This window comes from Schistocerca nitens, chromosome 5 (genome assembly GCF_023898315.1).
Source record: "Schistocerca nitens isolate TAMUIC-IGC-003100 chromosome 5, iqSchNite1.1, whole genome shotgun sequence".
Lineage (NCBI taxonomy): Eukaryota > Metazoa > Arthropoda > Insecta > Orthoptera > Acrididae > Schistocerca > Schistocerca nitens.
In genome coordinates this window covers 22,273,818-22,293,414 of record NC_064618.1, presented here as the reverse complement: position 1 = coordinate 22,293,414, position 19,597 = coordinate 22,273,818, and positions in this window count along the sequence as shown.

Below are 19,597 nucleotides of genomic sequence, written 5' to 3'. Positions count from 1 at the left end.
GTGTACCAGAAAATGATGGTAATAGTTTAAGGAAATGAGGGTGACCTGGAAAACCACTTAACAGAACAATAGGTTAAGAGCCAGCAACGGGCTCAAAGTAAGGTCAAGACACATGGAGTACAGTTCTGAGCATTAGGTTATGCATCATGTTTGCCCCAAGTAATTACTTCCTACAAGGCCTACATGTTTCCAAACAGCAGAGAATGATGAGCAAGAGAAATCCAACCCCCACAAACTGATTTATCCATAAGTAAATAATGTACCACAGAATTTCCTGTTATGAGGCCCTTCCTCTGCACCTTCAAACCGCCATCTTGGATTATGTCATGGAAGGGATGACAGTACCCTCTGGTGGTGGTACTGTGTACTAGACTGACCTCGTGGTGAATACACTTGTTGGTGGTACTGCCTCTAATTGTTTAGATAAATAGTTTATGTAAAATAAAGACTTATGTCCAGTACATGTTGAGTCCTCCGCCCACCATTTCCTATAATGAGGTGGCAGTCGGATGACTGAGATTAGTGGAGGTAGCCCAAGTGCCCTTTCTTTCCCATCAATTTCTTAGGTTAGTGGAGGTAGCCCAACTGACCTACCTTCCCTCTAAAATTCAAACTTGGCGACAGTTCCAAGGAAGAGGTGGTGGATGGGTGACTTAGGTTAGTGGAAGTATCACAAGTGACCGTTCTTTCCCGCCATTTTCTTATGTTGGTAGAGTTTGCCCAATTGACCTATCTTCCCTCCAAAATTCAAACTTGGTGCCAGTTCCTAGGAAGAGGTGGCAGTCAGGTGACTTAGGTTAGTGGAGGTAGCCCAAGTGACCTTTCTTTCCCACCATTTTCTTAGGTTGGTAGAGGTTGCATTGTACTGATGGAATTTGAACTTCCCACCAAGTGGGGGGGGAGGGGGGTGTGGCACGGGGCGTGGCACTTTCCCGCCATCATCTGCTGACGTCATCAACTGACATCACAGTCACCATAAGTCATCACAGCCATCTTGGATAACAGTACTTTGGTCAGAAAATGCCTTGGGGATGGGGACGTCACTGCTGCCATCTTGGATAACGGTACTTTGGGGCCGTTCCGCCCTTGCCCCAATACTGACAAATTATAATTTTGTTGTCAGTGGCCAAGAGATTGGTAGCGTTTTAGAAAATTGTGAAAGCCAAATTTTTGGGTGAAGTCAGCCTGTACTTTCCCTGAAAGTTGGAATTTGAGGACCGATAACAAGCATTTGTAATCAAACTCTGGCCCTCTTACACATTTCTATTGACTCTAGTATCAAACGCGCCCCTCTGTTCGATGTGAGCTGGTGCGTGCCGTGACCACGTAGTCCTGCCCCATAATGATACTGGAACTAAGTGTTAGTTGTTCCGATCGGGCTGTAATTTTGCGTTCGTTCGCTCCATTGGCTGTTGGAGCTGTTTGTAGTCCATTACCTTGCTCCGAGCTGGTGGACGGTGGGCTGCTGTCCAGCGTCATACTTCCATGTCCGTCAGTTGTCGCCTCTGGACGCTTTCGCATCTTTGGATGGTATCTGCGTCGTACTTGCAAGTGATTCCTTCCCTTGCACTGTTATTTGCGATTTTTGCCAATTTTTTGGTGCCAGCTGCCTCAATCCTTGCTATCTCTGCACGTCTCTTGGCTTCGATGGCCCTTTTCTTGGCTTCGACCTCTTCTTACTGACCACCGTTATCTTGACTTCGTTCACAATCACAAGTACCTTATTCTCTGTTACATCCATTTTGTTTTCTAAGTTCTGCTTTGTGTCTTTTACTACTAATGTAGTAATAAATCCTTCAGCTGACTAGACACTTGAGCACTGTTATGCTGTCGAGGCTGAATTTTCCTCGGTGTGTTCTCATCTGCGGTCTTATTTATATAAACATGTGCTTCTACCTGGACATTCCAGACAATGATGCAGAATATTTTCTGTCTGTGCTCTGTGCTTGATTCTGTTGATACGTTATATGAGGATCAACGTTCTGCATGGCATAACAGCTGCCACAAGGTGTACGTCAGTAGCATGCAAAACGTGCAGGCTAACCAACTTAATCTGGGCACAGCTGCCGCTGTCGGTTATGTAATGCAGCAACAATAGTAATGGAAATAACAGAAACGGAAACAACAAAAACTGGAACAAAACCAGAATCATTTATCAGCCTGTACAAAATCAACAGCAAAACTGGAACAGAAACTACAGTAATACGTATCAAAACACTGGTCCAGCACCTCAATGTAACATCAACACAGGCCCGTGCCAAATGCCACCACAGCATGTACAAAATCAAAATTGGGCTTTACCCACCACTCAGCAGGTAAGTCAAGGTGCTCAACCACAAAAGCCACAACGGATTGGAAAGTGAAATACGCAATACCCCCCTTTTAAACGTAATACAAGTGTCAAGAGAAACTCCACCTCCACCTGTATCATCACCAGCACCAATTACGACGGCGTCAAACTACATCTACATCTACATTTATACTCCGGAAGCCACCCAACGGTGTGTGGAGAAGGGCACTTTGCGTGCCACTGTCATTACCTCCCTTTCCTGTTCCAGTCGGTATGGTTCGCGGGAAGAACGACTGCCGGAAAGCCTCCGTGCGCGCTCGAATCTCTCTAATTTTACATTCGTGATCTCCTCGGGAGGTATAAGTAGGGGGAAGCAATATATTCGATCCATCATCCAGAAACGCACCCTCTCGAAACCTGGACAGCAAGCTACACCGCGATGCAGAGCGCCTCTCTTGCAGAGTCTGCCATTTGAGTTTGCTAAACATCTCCATAACGCTATCACACTTTTTGCTAAAGATAGAGGAGGTTCTTGGTTCACTTTATAGGAAATACAAAAAGTTAGTTATATGTGGTGACTTCAATATTAATTGTATAAGTGATTGTGCAAGGAAAAGGATGCTGGTAGACCTCCTTAATTCATATAATCTTATGCAAACCGTATTCTTTCCAACGAGAGTGCAAGGGAACAGTAGAACAACCATAGACAATATTTTTGTTCATTTCTCATTACTAAAAGGGCATTCTGTTAGCAAAAAAGGGAATCGCCTTTCAGATCATGATGCACAAATTTTAACTCTAAAAGATTTTTGTGCTGCAACACATGTTAAATATAGTTATCAACTTTTTAGGAAAGCTGATCCAGTTGCTGTAGAGACTTTTGTAAACCTTATCAAGGAACAAGAGTGGCAAGATGTTTATAGTGCTGATGCAGTAGACAATAAATATAATGTTTTCCTCAAGACTTTTCTCGTGCTCTTTGAAAGTTGATTTCGGTTAGAACGTTCAAAACAGGGTACTAGCACAAACAGGCAGCCTCGGTGGCTGAATAGAGGGATAAGAATATCTTGTAGAACAAAGTGGAAATTATATAAAAACGTTAGAAACAAAATCTAAATGCAGCAGTCCATTACAAACAGTATTGTAAGGTGCTTAAAAATGTTATTAGGAAGGCAAAGAGTATGTGGTATGCAGATAGAATAGCTAAGTCTCAGGATAAAATTAAAACCATATGGTCAGTCGTAAAGGAAGTGGCTGGTCTGCAGAGACAGCTCGAGGATATAGAATCAGTGCGTAGTGGGAATGTCCGTGTTACTGACAAGTCGCATATATGTACAGTATTTAATAATCACTTTCTGAATATAGCAGGTGAACTAAATAGAAAACTAGTCCCCACAGGGAATCATATAGCGCTCGTAGAAAAAAGTGTTCCGAGACTGTTACCTGAAATGCTCCTCCATGATACAGACAAGAGGGAGATTGAGTTAATAAATCACTAAAGACCAAGAACTCTTATGGATATGACGGGGTATCTATCAGAATACTGAAGTATTGTTCTATGTATGTTGGCCCAGTACTTAGCCATATCTGTAACTTTTCCTTTAGGAGTGGTTGGTTTCCTGACCGATTAAAGAACTCGGTAGTGAACCCACTTTATAAAAAGGGAGACATGGATAATGTTGACAATTATAGACCTATTTCTATGCCATCGGTGTTTGCTAAAGTTATCGAGAGGGTTGTATATACCAGGTTATTGGAGCATTTAAATTCACATAATTTGCTGTCAAATGTACAGTTTGGTTTTAGAAATGGCTTAACAACTGAAAATGCTATATTCTCTTTTCTCTGTGAGGTTCTGGACGGATTAAATAAAAGGTTGTGAACGTTAGGTGTTTTCTTTGATTTAACGAAGGCTTTTGACTGTGTTGACCACAAAATATTACTGCAGAAGTTGGACCATTATGGAGTAAGGGGAGTAGCTTACAATTGATTCGCCTCTTACTTTAAGAACAGAAAGCAGAAGGTAATTCTCCGCAATATTGAGAGTGGTAGTGATGTTCAGTCCCAATGGGGCACTGTTAAGTGGTGCGTTCCCCAAGGATCGGTGCTGGGGCCACTGCTGTTTCTTATTTATATAAATGATATGCCTTCTAGTATTACAGGTGATTCAAAAATATTTATGTTAGCTGATGACACCACCTTGGTAGTGAAGGATCTTGTGTGTAATATTGAAACATTATTAAATAATGTAGTTCATGAAATAAGTTCATGGCTTGTGTAAAATAATTTGATGCTAAATCACAGTAAGACTCAGTTTTTACAGTTTATGACTCACAATTAAACAAGAACCGATATTTTGATCGGACAGAATAGGCATATTATAAGCGAGACGAAACAGTTCAAGTTCCTAGGCGTTCGGATAGATAGTAAGCTGTAGTGGAAAGCCCATGTTCAGGATCTTGTTCAGAAACTAAATCCTGCTTTATTTACCATTAGAACAGTATCTGAAATAAGTGACATTTCAACACGAAAAGTATTCTAATTCGCATATTTTCATACGCTTATGTCACATGGTATTATTTTTTGGGGTAATTCTTCTGATTCAAAAAGGGTATTTTTGGCTCAAAAACAGGCTGTTCGAGCTATGTGTGGTGTAAGTTCGAAAACCTCTTGTCGACCCCTATTCAATAGTCTGGGAATTTTGACCTTGTCCTCACAGTATATATTTTCTTTAATGTCAATTGTTGTTAGCAATATTAGCTTATTCCCAAGAGTTAGCAGCTTTCACTCAGTTAATACGAGGCAGAAATCAAATCTGCATGTGGAATGCACTTCCGTGACTCTTGTGCAGAAAGGAGTGCAGTATTCTGCTGCATCCATTTTCAATAAGCTACCGCAAGAACTCAAAAATCTTAGCAGTAGCCCAAACACTTTTAAGTCTAAACTGAAGAGTTTCCTCATGGCTCACTCCTTCTATTCTGTCGAGGAGCTCCTGGAAGAGCTGAAACATTAAGCAAATTCCAGTGTTACGTTGTTGATTTTCTTTATTTAAACTTACGACTTGTCCCCTGAATATGTTTCTTATATTTCATTTTATCAGTTTCTACAATCGTGTTATAATTTCATGTAATGACTCGATCCATGACCATGGAGACTTCTCCTTAATGTGGTCCCACGGAACAATAAATAAATAAATAACCCTGTGACGAAACGCGCCGCTCTTCTTTGAATCTTCTCTATATCCTCTGTCAACCCGACCTGGTACGGATCCCAGACTGATGAGCAATACTCAAGTATAGGTCGAACGAGTGTTTCGTAAGCCACCGCCTTTGTTGATGGGCTACATTTTCTAAGGACTCTCCCAATGAATCTCAACCTGGCACCCGCCTTACCAACAATTAATTTTATATGATAATTCCGCTTCAAATCGTTCCGTACGCATACTCCCAGATATTTTACAGAAGTAACTGCTACCATGGTTTGTTCCACTATCATATAATCATACAATAAAAGATCCTTCTTTCTATGTATGACTAAAGACAGTCACTGCTGGGCCCCAAGTCGTGGCTGAAGAAGGTTTGGGGGCGACTTCAATATCAAATCATTGTTTGATACACTCACTGATGAACAACATAATGATTATGTAGGAAATAGTTTTAAGTAGCAACCCCTGTTATTTATACGCTACAACCATGACGCGAGCTTACCTGATGAACTATTGAAGAAAAATACACAATGTCGTTCATCTAGCAATGAAATAATTTTAGCTACAACTAATGGTATAGTAAGAGGTATTCCAATCAGTATTGTTTTGGACACAGGAGCGGCTGTGAGTGTTTTGTTGTATAATTTCTATAAGAAAGGATTGAATTTGAACCTGTACCACAGTTCCCCGTTCACAAGTGTAAGATTGTAACTGCCGTAGGTAATAAGTCTAGTAGAGTTACGAAACAGGTTTTTGTGACCATTAAGATAAGTAATGGAACAGTACAATGGCCATTCCTCGTGGTCCAGAATCTAGTTACCAATTGTATTATAGGTTTAGATATGTTATGTGAGAAGTTCAGTATTACTGACTTCTCGAAACGTAAATATTTCCTTAGACATAAGGACAGTGAAATCACGATTCACTTGGATACCAGGACTCTCAAACATGACAAGTATTGTACAGGGTACAAAATTAAATTTTTGCAAGAGAGCGGCGAAACTAACATACAGGCATTCGCACCTGATAAAGAATATGATGACCTGAAAACACTGATTAGCAAAAGTTAAGTGAAACCACGGCTATTACTGGTGACGAACGCAGTGAGCTTTATCGAGTACTATCTAAGTACATACAGGTCTTTACCAAACTACCAGGTATCATTAAGAGATATGTTTATAAAATTGAAGTCAAGCTTCACCAAATTTTCTATCACAAAACCTACAATGTACCACTATCTTAAGGACCTGCAGTGTGGCAAAAACTGAAACAGATGTTACAGTGGAAAATCATCGAACCTTCCACATACCCCTACTGTAGTCCATTACTTGTCAAAAAACCTAACGGGAGTATTAGATTGGTGTTGGACGCAAGTGCCATAAATGAAATTGCCGCGCGGGATTAGCCGTGCGGTCTAGGGCGCTGCAGTCATGGACTGTGCGGCTAATCCCGGCGGAGGTTTGAGTCCTCCCTCGGGCATGGGTGTGTGTGTTTGTCCTTAGGATAATTTAGGTTAAGTAGTTCGTAAGCTTTGGGACTGATGACCTTAGCAGTTAAGTCCCATAAGATTTCACACACATTTTTGAACATAAATGAAATTATATTACCTGGACGCACTAAACCAGAAATTTTAGAGGAGCAATTACAGAAATTTTTAGATGTTAAATACTTTTCCAAGATCGACTTAACAGATTGGTTTTAGCAAGTTTCAATCACTCGTGATTCCAGAAAAGGTACTGCTTTCATATTCAGGGGGCGAACATATCAATTCTGCGTTCTTCCTTTCGGATTGAGCGTCAGTTCAGGAGTATTTATTACTGCTTTGGATGCTCTGCTTGGTGACGAATTAGTTGAGACTATTACACATAATATCGATGATCTTTTGATAGCTACTAAGACTTGTAATGAATGTCTTGACACCCTTGAAAAGATTCTGGTTAAATTTGCACAAGCTGGTGTAGCGGCTAACCTAAAGAAGTCAAAATTTGCTGGTAGTGAGATTAGGTATCTTGGACACATAATTAATGCACAAGGTATACGCCGTGATCCAGGTAAGTTGGACGCTATTAGGAATTTTCCTAGTCCTCGTACTAAAAAACAATTGATGTCATTTCTAGGACTCTGTTCTTTCTTTCGACGTCACAACAACTATTGAACAGTAAGCATCTCCTAGATTTACTTAAGAAGAATCAGTTATGGATCTGGTCTGAATAGTGCCACCAAGATTTTGATAACATTAAGCACGCATTGGTGAATGCAAACATTTTAGACCATCCAGACTTTAGTTTAGGTTTTTGTATGACGTGTGACGCGTCATGCAGTGCGTTGGGATGTTGCCTATCGCAAGTAGTTAAGAATGGAGGAACAGGTAAAAATCATTGAATTTGCAAGCCGTACGTCATGTGAACGTGATAGTACTAATTCAACCACGAAATTTGAAACTCTTTCTATTGTCTTGGCGTTCAAAAAGGTTAACGTTTATTTGTATGGTAAACACACGAAAATTTATACAGATCACCAAGCTCTGACATTTTTGTAACATGTAAGTTAGTTCATCCTAGATTATCAAGATGGGCTTTATCTTTGCAGAATTACTCATTTGAGATTGTATACATTAAAGGTAAAGACAACATCATTGCTCATGACTTTTCCCGTCTTCCACAAGGTATGGGTGATTGTTAAACTGATCTTGATAATGTCAGCGACTACAGAATATTCCTAATGCAGGATAAACAATATTACCAATATACACTGATTTGTGTAGAAATATGGCACCTTGATAAATATCTGTTGCGCACTGAAACAACGTAAGAACTTTAGCCATCGATCAATCTGACCATCCACTGTCTAGCCGTTACCTTAGTTTAATGACGTGTTATTCTATCATCGTCATCCTGATGGCTCTAACTGGTGTGTATGTATTCCCAAGGACGCGGAACACAACTTAATCTGGCACACACACTTAGTTTGAGGTATTATGGAATGAAGAAGTGCCTTGCAAAACTTAGCACGTTATTTATCTGATATGAGACGAATAATTCACAATGTACTTAAAACGTGCATATCTTGTCGGAAATCTAAGCCTCAGTACCTATCTTCAAAGACAGAGCTACATTCCATACTAGGCAGCAAACCTCTGGAGACTGTAAGTACGGACATACGTAGTCCACATCCAGCAACTAGTGGTCGTGTGAAGTATATTTTAGCATTTTATGACATATTTTCTAAACATGTTAAGCTGTACGCCATAAAATCTGCAACTGCTGACGCAATCATCAGAAGATTCTCACGTGACTACATTCCTCACGTGGAAAAGCCCAAGGCAATTTTATCTGACAACGCCACGTACTACACAGGGTACAAATGGCGAAAATTCTTAAAGGACAATAGCATTAAGAGCATCTTTATCTCGAAGTTTAGCCCACAATCTAATCCTACTAAACGAATTTTCGGAGAACTGAACAGAATCATGAGACGTATGTACCTAGACAGCATTCTAATAGGGTAACTTATTCGTCACTATTTGAAGAAGTTCACAACAACCTAAATACACTCCTGGAAATTGAAATAAGAACACCGTGAATTCATTGTCCCAGGAAGGGGAAACTTTATTGACATATTCCTGGGGTCAGATGCATCACATGATCACACTGACAGAACCACAGGCACATAGACACAGGCAACAGAGCATGCACAATGTCGGCACTAGTACAGTGTATATCCACCTTTCGCAGCAATGCAGGCTGCCATTCTCCCATGGAGACGATCGTAGAGATGCTGGATGTAGTCCTGTAGAACGGCTTGCCATGCCATTTCCATTTGGCGCCTCAGTTGGACCAGCGTTCGTGCTGGACGTGCAGACCGCGTGAGACGATGCTTCATCCAGTCCCAAACATGCTCAATGGGGGACAGATCCGGAGATCTTGCTGGCCAGGGTAGTTGACTTACACCTTCTAGAGCACGTTGGGTGGCACGGGATACATGCGGACGTGCATTGTCCTGTTGGAACAGCAAGTTCCCTTGCCGGTCTAGGAATGGTAGAACGATGGGTTCGATGACGGTTTGGATGTACCGTGCACTATTCAGTGTCCCCTCGACGATCACCAGTGGTGTACGGCCAGTGTAGGAGATCGCTCCCCACACCATGATGCCGGGTGTTGGCCCTGTGTGCCTCGGTCGTATGCAGTCCTGATTGTGGCGCTCACCTGCACGGCGCCAAACACGCATACGACCATCATTGGCACCAAGGCAGAAGCGACTCTCATCGCTGAAGACGACACGTCTCCATTCGTCCCTCCATTCACGCCTGTCGCGACACCACTGGAGGCGGGCTGCACGATGTTGGGGCGTGAGCGGAAGACGGCCTAACGGTGTGCGCGACCGTAGCCCAGCTTCATGGAGACGGTTGCGAATGGTCCTCGCCGATACCCCAGGAGCAACAGTGTCCCTAATTTGCTGGGAAGTGGCGGTGCGGTCCCCTACGGCACTGCGTAGGATCCTACGGTCTTGGCGTGCATCCGTGCGTCGCTGCGGTCCGGTCCCAGGTCGACGGGCACGTGCACCTTCCGCCGACCACTGGCGACAACATCGATGTACTGTGGAGACCTCACGCCCCACGTGTTGAGCAATTCGGCGGTACGTCCACCCGGCCTCCCGCATACCCACTATACGCCATCGCTCAAAGTCCGTCAACTGCACATACGGTTCACGTCCACGCTGTCGCGGCATGCTACCAGTGTTAAAGACTGCGATGGAGCTCCGTATGGCACGGCAAACTGGCTGACACTGACGGCGGCGGTGCACAAATGCTGCGCAGCTAGCGCCATGCGGTTCCTGGTGTGTCCGCTGTGCCGTGCGTGTGATCATTGCTTGTACAGCCCTCTCGCAGTGTCCGGAGCAAGTATGGTGGGTCTGACACACCGGTGTCAATGTGTTCTTTTTTCCATTTCCAGGAGTGTATATATGACACAACCTACACACCTAACGAGATTATCTTCGATCGCAAAGAATCAGATGAGTGGAGTGATCCGCTGCTAAATCTTTCACCTCAGCAGCAGCCGCACGATGAAAAGATAAAACAAGTACTAACTTCGCTGACGCAGCATGCCAATGTAACAAACAGATACTACTCAAATACTATTAAGCGAAAGCAGGAATTCAAGGTACGCATGCAAGTACTATTGCGTACTCACGACAAATATTCTGCACTGAAGCGGCGCAACGCGAATTGGCGTCTGCTGTACGACAGTCCATGAGTCAACATACCGCATCCTGGTGCATACCTGTTGCAGAGCACAAAAACAAACACAATCATTGGGCTTTACGCTCATCGAGACTTAAGAGTATTTCATTCTAAGCAGTGAACATACATCTGTTAGTAATGAGTAAGTAAAATCTATATTACAAAACACACGTACCTCTCAGTACTACTGCAAGGAAATAACGTAGCATAAGAAATTTTATTTCAGCTGATCCACCCATCAGCAGAAGAAGAAAGAAGAGATTTAGGCTTCGCCGAAAGTACGTAAACAACAGCAGCCTAAATTTTAACGCAAATGTTATGACGACATTTACGCAATTGCGATGAAAATATTTTCGGGACAACATAATTTACTAACTGGATTATTCATGACTGGTTGACATATACAAAAAACCACACGACAACCAAACACTATCACCTAGGAACGGATTAGATGCATTTCATACTGCGTAACACATGTTTATATGAAGCCAAGGCCATATACACACACTACACACGCTCGTAACGCGAGATTTCTGTAGGTTTAATTCTAATGTTGCTTCAGACGTTCGCCCACTAGTACATATGTGCGCTTGGACTTGATTGCTGCTGTACCCAGACGTTGTGTCTAATCTTTTCAATTTCAGGTGACATCATTGCTTGAATGCAAAATGTGGTTTAAAAATCTGTAATGTCTGTAAAATCATGTAAATACTTGTATTCCATATAAAGCCAAAACGTAATTTACGTATTTGTAAGTAATGATCAATATTGATGTAAGGCAAAATGTAATATGTTGTATGTAAATGTGATCAGAATTTGTAACACGTATCAAAATGTGTAAAACCACGAGATTTATGTGAAAGAGACTGCTTTAAAGACATTCTACATACATCGCAATGCCTCTAATCACAATGAAGTACGTGTGCAACAATTGTTAAAGCTATTCTTCATATATCACTGTGAGAATCATCGCGTGAAATATTTATGTAAAAACTTGGTAACAAAAATTCTATGTGCGTCGCTAGATAAACTGTGAGCGCGATGGAACTGTACATATGAAGTGCAATAACATTTGTAGTGCATCGCCTACTGACATTTGTCGTGGTGCAACTGTGAAAAATAAGGAACTGTTATACCACTGGACCTACAGTCGCGACGTACAAGACATTGAAGACAATTCCACGGGTGGAGGAATTTTGGATGGGACTTCAGGGAATGTAATGTTCTCATAATATGACAGCCACTCTTACCATCGAGGATCGATGCCAGCAGTTTGTTGTCAGAAGTCTTGCATCCATGCCTTCACGGAACTTACGTTGTGGAATGAAAATCCATTGGTCTTCAGTCACGAATCACATCACCTAGGAAGAACAGTGTCATCAGCGAAAATAAACAGTGTAATGAATGAACATGCCCACATACTGGATGTCAAATCTGTGAAGAGTGATGTTCTATGCAATAACATTTACGTTAGGCATACTACCAAAACAATGCTCACCTTTGCGCTATTATTGTATGAGGAGAGAGGCAAGTCAGAGTGTGGCGCATTTTATTAGTGCAGGTTGCCACTTCAGGGACAGGTATGCACTCAGGGGCAAACCTATAGTTCTGCTTCGACTGACAGGTCCTTAACCTATTGTTCTGTTAAGTGGTTTTCCATGTCACTGCACTTAACCTATTGTTCCTCCCCCCTCTCACCCCTCAGGAACCCTCTCCCCTTATTGCTACAGGTACACTTTCAGGTCTGAGTTAACCTATTGTTCTGTTAAGTGGTTTTCCATGTCACCACACTTAACCTATTGTTCCTCCATCCCCTCCCACTCCCGTCCCCCCTCAGTAAACCTCCCCTTGTTGCTACAGGTACTCTTTCAGGTCTGTGATATTGGATAGCCCCTATCACTACTATTAGTTTGATTGACTACTTAAATAACCTCTCCCTGTCTGGTAAACCCCTACCCTCCCATCCTCTCCTCCTCCCCCAGAAAAACGGCGGGAAGTTCAAATTCCAACAGGATAATGCATCACACCACAGTTATCTCTACCAAACTAAGAAAATAGTGGGAAGATAGGTCATTTGGGCTACCTCCACTAATCTAAGTCAGCCAACTGCCATCTCTTCCTAGGATCTGGCCCCAAATTTGAAATTTTGGCGGTAATGAAAGGTCAGTTCGCATATCCCTACAGAGCTAAGAAAATGGTGTGAAAGAAAGGACACTTGGATTAACCTCAGGCACCCCTTCTAAGGATTTGTGGGAAAAGGACTAAACCAGTGCTGGACATAAGTCTTTATTTAAACAATTTCATGCAGTACAACCATCCAGTGTGTTCACTACAAAGGCCAGACTCCAACTGATTTGGTACACAGCGCCACCACCAGAGGGCGCTGTCGTCCAAGATGGCGGCTATGACATCAGGTGATGATGCAAGTACCATTATCCAAGATGGCGGCAAACAGTGTGTTCACCACGAGGCCTAATACATATTGCCACCACCAGAGGGCGCTACCGTGACACGTCAGCTGATGACGCAAGTACCGTTACCCAAGATGGCGGCAGTTTTTTCGCCACTCAGATGACCGGAATTGTTGGTGCACATTCAGTCTTTGCTAAGCTGTCATTGTCAAACCATCAGTGTCTGTTCGACCATCGAGATGAATGTGAGTGATAGAGCAGCTTTCAAGAGCTGCATTACATGTACACATTCGAGGGAGGACTGTAGCTACAGTTCACTACATGAGGTATGGTAGAGTATGATAATGGAGGAGTGTAGGAGGAATAAGCACGAGAATTCGGTTCAGCAGATTGCGACAATGCAGAGGGATGGAGCCAGGATGCATCTCGTAACCAGGACATGCTCATGCACCTGTGTAAACAGCCGAGATATTCACCATTAAACATTCACTCTCAAAAAGAAAAAAAAAAGAAAAGATGTGCAGTTGATGTCAATTCACTTTTGTGTAAGCACATTCATATACGCGATATGTACCACTGAAGAGCATCTGCTGACCCCCATCCTTGTGGTCGTGCTGCATGTGTTCCATCGATGAGTTATGGGTGTTTGAGAGGGACGAGCTTAACAGCTATGTTGTTTATGAGCATTCAGCTGAGGACGGTCCCCATAGCCTCCTACATGTAAAATGGATGCGAGCATTAATGCTCGAACATATGAAGGGGAAGAATACGGTCCTGCAGGAAGGTGCACCAATCTCCCGTCTCACGGCGTCGCAGCTCGCCCCGGCCATACCAATGTCGTGGGTTGACTCCTGTTGCTATCGTGTTGGCCACGAAGCCACTACGCCTCGCTATACTGCGCGTCCACTGGACTCACGTGGCGACCTCACATGCGCCGACGCTCCAGGCAGACAAGTCATCTCGTGTCCCAGTACGCGACCGAGCAACCGATCGATCCAACCGACAATGCCCATTGCCTGAGCAAACTCGAGCAGACTGGCGGCCTAACACATACTAGCACTCCGGACGACTGACAGACACTAACTGCCTCACCAATGCGGACGAGAGACAGACCCAGGCTAACTTGGCTGACCAACTGCCCAGACTGACTGACTCCGACCGACAGACTAACTAACTCCGAGCTGATAGTGTCCCTTAAATGCAAGTGAACAGGCAACTTTTCCACTTTTCCACTAGAGGGAGACACCAAAGCTGCGACTGCCACAGAAACCAGAAACGGTGGGCGACTGCTCTACATTACGCGCTGCAGCGTGCTTTTCAAAACAGCAAATTTTTCTACGGCTCAATGCATTACCCAACTCATGGAAACATCTCCTACTGTGGAAACTGTCTGCCTTTTCTAAAGCAAACATATAAGCTCCCAGCCCACAAGAGACGACTGCTTCCAATCCAGCAGACTGAACAACTGAGCTAGTTCATGAGCTCGCTGCTAGAGGGCACTTTGATACATCATATGATTATGCGATTCAGTCCATAGGAAACGGCATCATGATGACATAGGTGGTTGGTATATAAGGAGGACTCAGCAGCTGCTCGATCTCTGTTGCAGTCAGTCAGTCAAAATGAAGCGTCAGTCACCCCAGCAGCAGCAGCAGAATAGGAGGAGGAAGCAGCAGGAAAGTATCTATTTCGCAAAAATATTATTATTATCTTTCTTTCTTTTCTCAGACATTATGTCTGGTCAAAAATGGATAGTGACGCGGACCTTGATCAAGCGTGACTTCCTTTTAACTGTACGGTATATGTTACATTGCATTTGGGAACTTTCGGGTAATTGAACGTGTATCAATAATTACAGATTTCTGTACTTGTATATATAAGTTTGGATGTAGCTGTATTGCGTTGATGTACTGGTGGATATTGTGTGGTATGACTCCTGTAGTTGATAGTATAATTGGTATAATGTCAACTTTATCCTGATGTCATATGTCCTTGACTTCCTCAGCCAGTTGGATGTATTTTTCAATTTTTTCTCCTGTTTTCTTTTGTATATTTGTTGTATTGGGTATGGATATTTCGATTACTTGTGTTAATTTCTTCTTTTTATTGGTGAGTATGATGTCAGGTTTGTTATGTGGTGTTGTTTTATCTGTTATAATGGTTCTGTTCCAGTATAATTTGTATTCATCATTCTCCAGTACATTTTGTGGTGCATACTTGTATGTGGGAACGTGTTGTTTTATAAGTTTATGTTGTAAGGCAAGCTGTTGACGCATTATTTTTGCTACATTGTCATGTCTTCTGGGGTATTCTGTATCTGCTAGTATTGTACGTCCACTTGTGATGTGTTCTACTGTTTCTATTTGTTGTTTGCAAAGTCTGCATTTATCTGTTGTGGTATTGGGATCTTTAATAATATGCTTGCTGTAATATCTGGTGTTTATTGTTTGATCCTGTATTGCAATCATGAATCCTTCCGTCTCACTGTATATATTGCCTTTTCTTGGGCATGTGTTGGATGCGTCTTGATCGATGTGTGGCTATGTTAGATGATACGGGTGCTTGCCATGTAGTGTTTTCTTTTTCCAATTTACTTTCTTTGTATCTGTTGATGTTATGTGATCTAAAGGGTTGTAGAAGCGGTTATGAAATTGCAGTGGTGTAACTGATGTGTTTATATGAGTGATTGCTTTATGTATTTTGCTAGTTTCTGCTCGTTCTATAAAGAATTTTCTTAAATTGTCTACCTGTCCATAATGTGGGTTTTTTAGATCGATAAATCCCCTTCCTCCTTCCTTTCTGCTTAATGTGGATCTTTCTGTTGCTGAATGTATGTGATGTATTCTATATTTGTGGCATTGTGATCGTGTAAGTGTATTAAGTGATTCTAGGTTTGTGTTACTCAATTTCACTACTCCAAATGAGTAGGTCAATATTGGTATAGCATAAGTATTTATAGCTTTTGTCTTGTTTCTTGCTGTCCATTCTGTTTTCAGTATTTTTGTTAGTCTTTGTCTATATTTTTTCTTTTAGTTCTTCTTTAATATTTGTATTATCTATGCCTATTTTTTGTCTGTATCCTAGATATTTGTAGGCTTCTGTTTTTTCCATCGCTTCTATGCAGTCGTTGTGGTTATCCAATATGTAATCTTCTTGTTTAGTGTGTTTTCCCTTGACTATGCTATTTTTCTTACATTTGTATGTTCCAAAAGCCATATTTATATCATTGCAGAATACTTCTCTTATCTTTAGTAATTGGTTGAGTTGTTGATTTGTTGCTGCCAGTAGTTTTAGATCATCCATGTATAGCAAATGTGTGATTTTGTGTGGGTATGTTCCAGTAATATTGTATCCATAATTTGTATTATTTAGCATTTTGGTTCAGAGCAAGGCACAATCAGAAAGGACTTAATGAGTCTCCTTGGTATATTCCACGCTTAATCTGTATTGGCTGTGATGTGATATTATTTGAATTTGTTTGGATATTAAGTGTGGTTTTCCAATTTTTCATTGCTATGTTTAGGAACTGTATCAATTTAGGATCTACTCTGTATATTTCCAAAATTTGTAGTAACCATGAGTGGGGTACACTATTAAAAGCTTTTTGGTAATCAATGTATGTGTAGTGTAGCGACCTTTGTTTGGTTTTAGCTTGATATGTCACCTCTGCATCTATTATCAGTTGTTCTTTAGATCCTTGTGCTCCTTTGCAACAGCCTTCTTGTTCTTCATTTATAATTTTGTTCTGTGTTGTATGTGTCATTAATTTCTGTCTAATGACTGAAGTTAATATTTTGTATATTGTTGGTAGGCATGTTATGGGGCGATATTTTGTTGGGTTTGCTGTGTCTGCTTGATCTTTAGGTTTCAGATAAGTTATTCCATGTGTATGTGTATCAGTGAATGTGTATGGGTCTGCAATGTAACTGTTAAATAATTTAGTTAGATGTGAATGTGTTGAGGTGAACTTCTTTAGCCAAAAATTTGCTATTTTATCTTTTCCAGGGGCTTTCCAGTTGTGAGTAGAATTAATTGCTTGGGTGACTTCATGTTGCAAAATTATCACTTCAGGCATTTGTGGTATCATCTTGTATGTGTCTGTTTCTGCTTGTATCCACTGTGCATGCCTGTTATGTTGTACCGGGTTTGACCATATCTTGCTCCAGAAGTGTTCCATGTCTGTTATGTTTGGTGGATTGTCTATTTTAATGTGTGTGTTATCTATTGTCTGGTAAAATTTCTTTTGGTTTGTGTTGAATGTTTGGTTTTGTTTCCTTCTATTTTCACTTTTTTTGTATCTTCTGAGTCGTTTGGCCAATGCTTGTAATTTCTTCTTCTTTTCATCTAAATGCTCTATCGCTTCTTGTTGTGAGATTTTACCTAACCTTTTTCGCTTGTTTTTTTCTGACATTTAATTTCTTATAAATTGTGTTAACTGTCCGATGTCTTTTCTCAGTTTTTCTATTCTGATCTGTAGCCTGTGTTGCCATGCTGGTTTTGTGGTTTTTTTCTGTGTGTTGGATGGTTCTGATCTCTGCCTAGTGTGTATATTTAGTGTAGTGAGTGCGCCTATATAAACCAGTAGTTGTAACTCTTCCATAGTTGTATTTTCATTTATTTTGTTGTGTATGATTGTGTTGATAGTTGTTATTGTTGTTTCGACTTGTGGGTTATTCGGTGGTCTATGCAAGAATGGTCTAATATCTGTATTTGTGTCTTTGTATTCTATATATGTCAGCTGAAATTTTTCTTCTATGTCTAACATGTGTGTCACTTTGTGTTCTATTTGTGCTTGTTCTGGTGGCTGTCTTAAGATTTCACTTTCCTCTGATTGTTTAATTGATGCATGTTGTTCTTTGTTTGTTTGCTCTGGGATGTTTGATTCCATTACTGTGTTTTCTTCTTCTTCTGATTGCACATTATTTTGTTCTAGCATTTGTTGTACTTTTTGTTTGATGTTTTCTAATTCTGACTGGGGTATCCTGTTATTTTTTATTGTTACACGGATCTGATCAGCTAGTCGTTGTTCTGTTAAAAATTTTAATTCTGGGTATCTGGTAATAAATGTTGTGTATACTTGTGATCTGTATCCAGTTGTGTTGGTTCCTAAGTTCGTTGCTTGGTAATAACAAATCATGAGGTGTCGGTTAACTTCATCTGACCATCTCATCCTGTGTCTTCGTTTTCCTTCTAGAGTGGTTGGAGGAAGCATATCCTGCAAAACACCTCTATTTGGATTTAAATCATTTCCGTGTGGCTAGCAGTGTTGTTACCATTGTGGACGGGCATAGGGTTCAAGTGTCATTCCCGACCATGACAGCGTTTGTCTGAGGCTTCATTAGTTCTGTCCTGAACCAACTAATCACACTAAAAGGGGGGGGGGGTGGTTAGCCCTCTTAGTGGTTTGTTCTTTTCGTCGCCTTTTACGACTGGCAGAACATACCGGAGGCCTATTATTTTCCCAGGCCTCCACGGGTTTCCCGGGTCTCCACGGGTTATTATTATTATTGTTATTATTATTATTTCTGTAGCAGCAGCATATGATGCTTATGAATATTCTTCTTTGTACAGTAGCTGCACCCGTGATGTCAGCTTCAGCAGGCTCCAAACTGTTGGGGTCCGCACACGTGGTGGCCTCTGACTCTTCCACGTAGGATCCTGTGGTGCAGCTTCTCAGCATGCTGGAGCAGGATAGCGAGGTGACTATTTCAGTGCCAGAGGCTGCACTTGAGGGAGCTTCACAGTACTGGACTCCTTCATATGCGCCATCCACTGATCATCGCACAAGAGACGTACAACCATCTGTGCAAGAGCAGCTGGGTAACCACGCTGATGTGGATGTTGTGGATGAGAAGATACCGACCCCCAGTGGAACGCAATCTTTACTATTCACCTCAAGCTATATGTTAACAATTAGTGGTTCAAAACATGTTCATGTAGGACTTGAACTTTCACAAGACGATAGCCTGTCAACTGTGATAGTGCTCGAAAACGTGGACGATCTGCTGCGTCGTGGAATGGCCGCTGTGGAATCCAAACTGTTCTGGTGGGAGGAGTTCCCGAATGTCTAGGATGGTCCGAAGTTGGAGAAGAAGAAGCCATTCGAACAGCTTGCTAATATGTGGGAGCAAACTGATGGGCCATTAGTCTTTCAGGTCCTTCCTGTCCTTTCCCGGCTTTGGTATGACAACGATGATGGAGTGCTTCCATGCAGACGGGTAGGTACAAGTTCACAGAACCCAATTGAAGATGGTCGTGAGGTGGACAATCGCCAGGATCGGCAGTTTCTTAAAGACCCGACCAGTGATGTCATTGACTCCCGGAGCCTCGGATGCAGGAAGAGCCTTGACGGCCGCGTGGCTGTCGACAATGGAGACAGGTGGGATGTCGCCTTGGTCGTCCTCCTCCTCATCCCCGTGAAGGATGGCCTGCACAACTGCTTCAGTCCA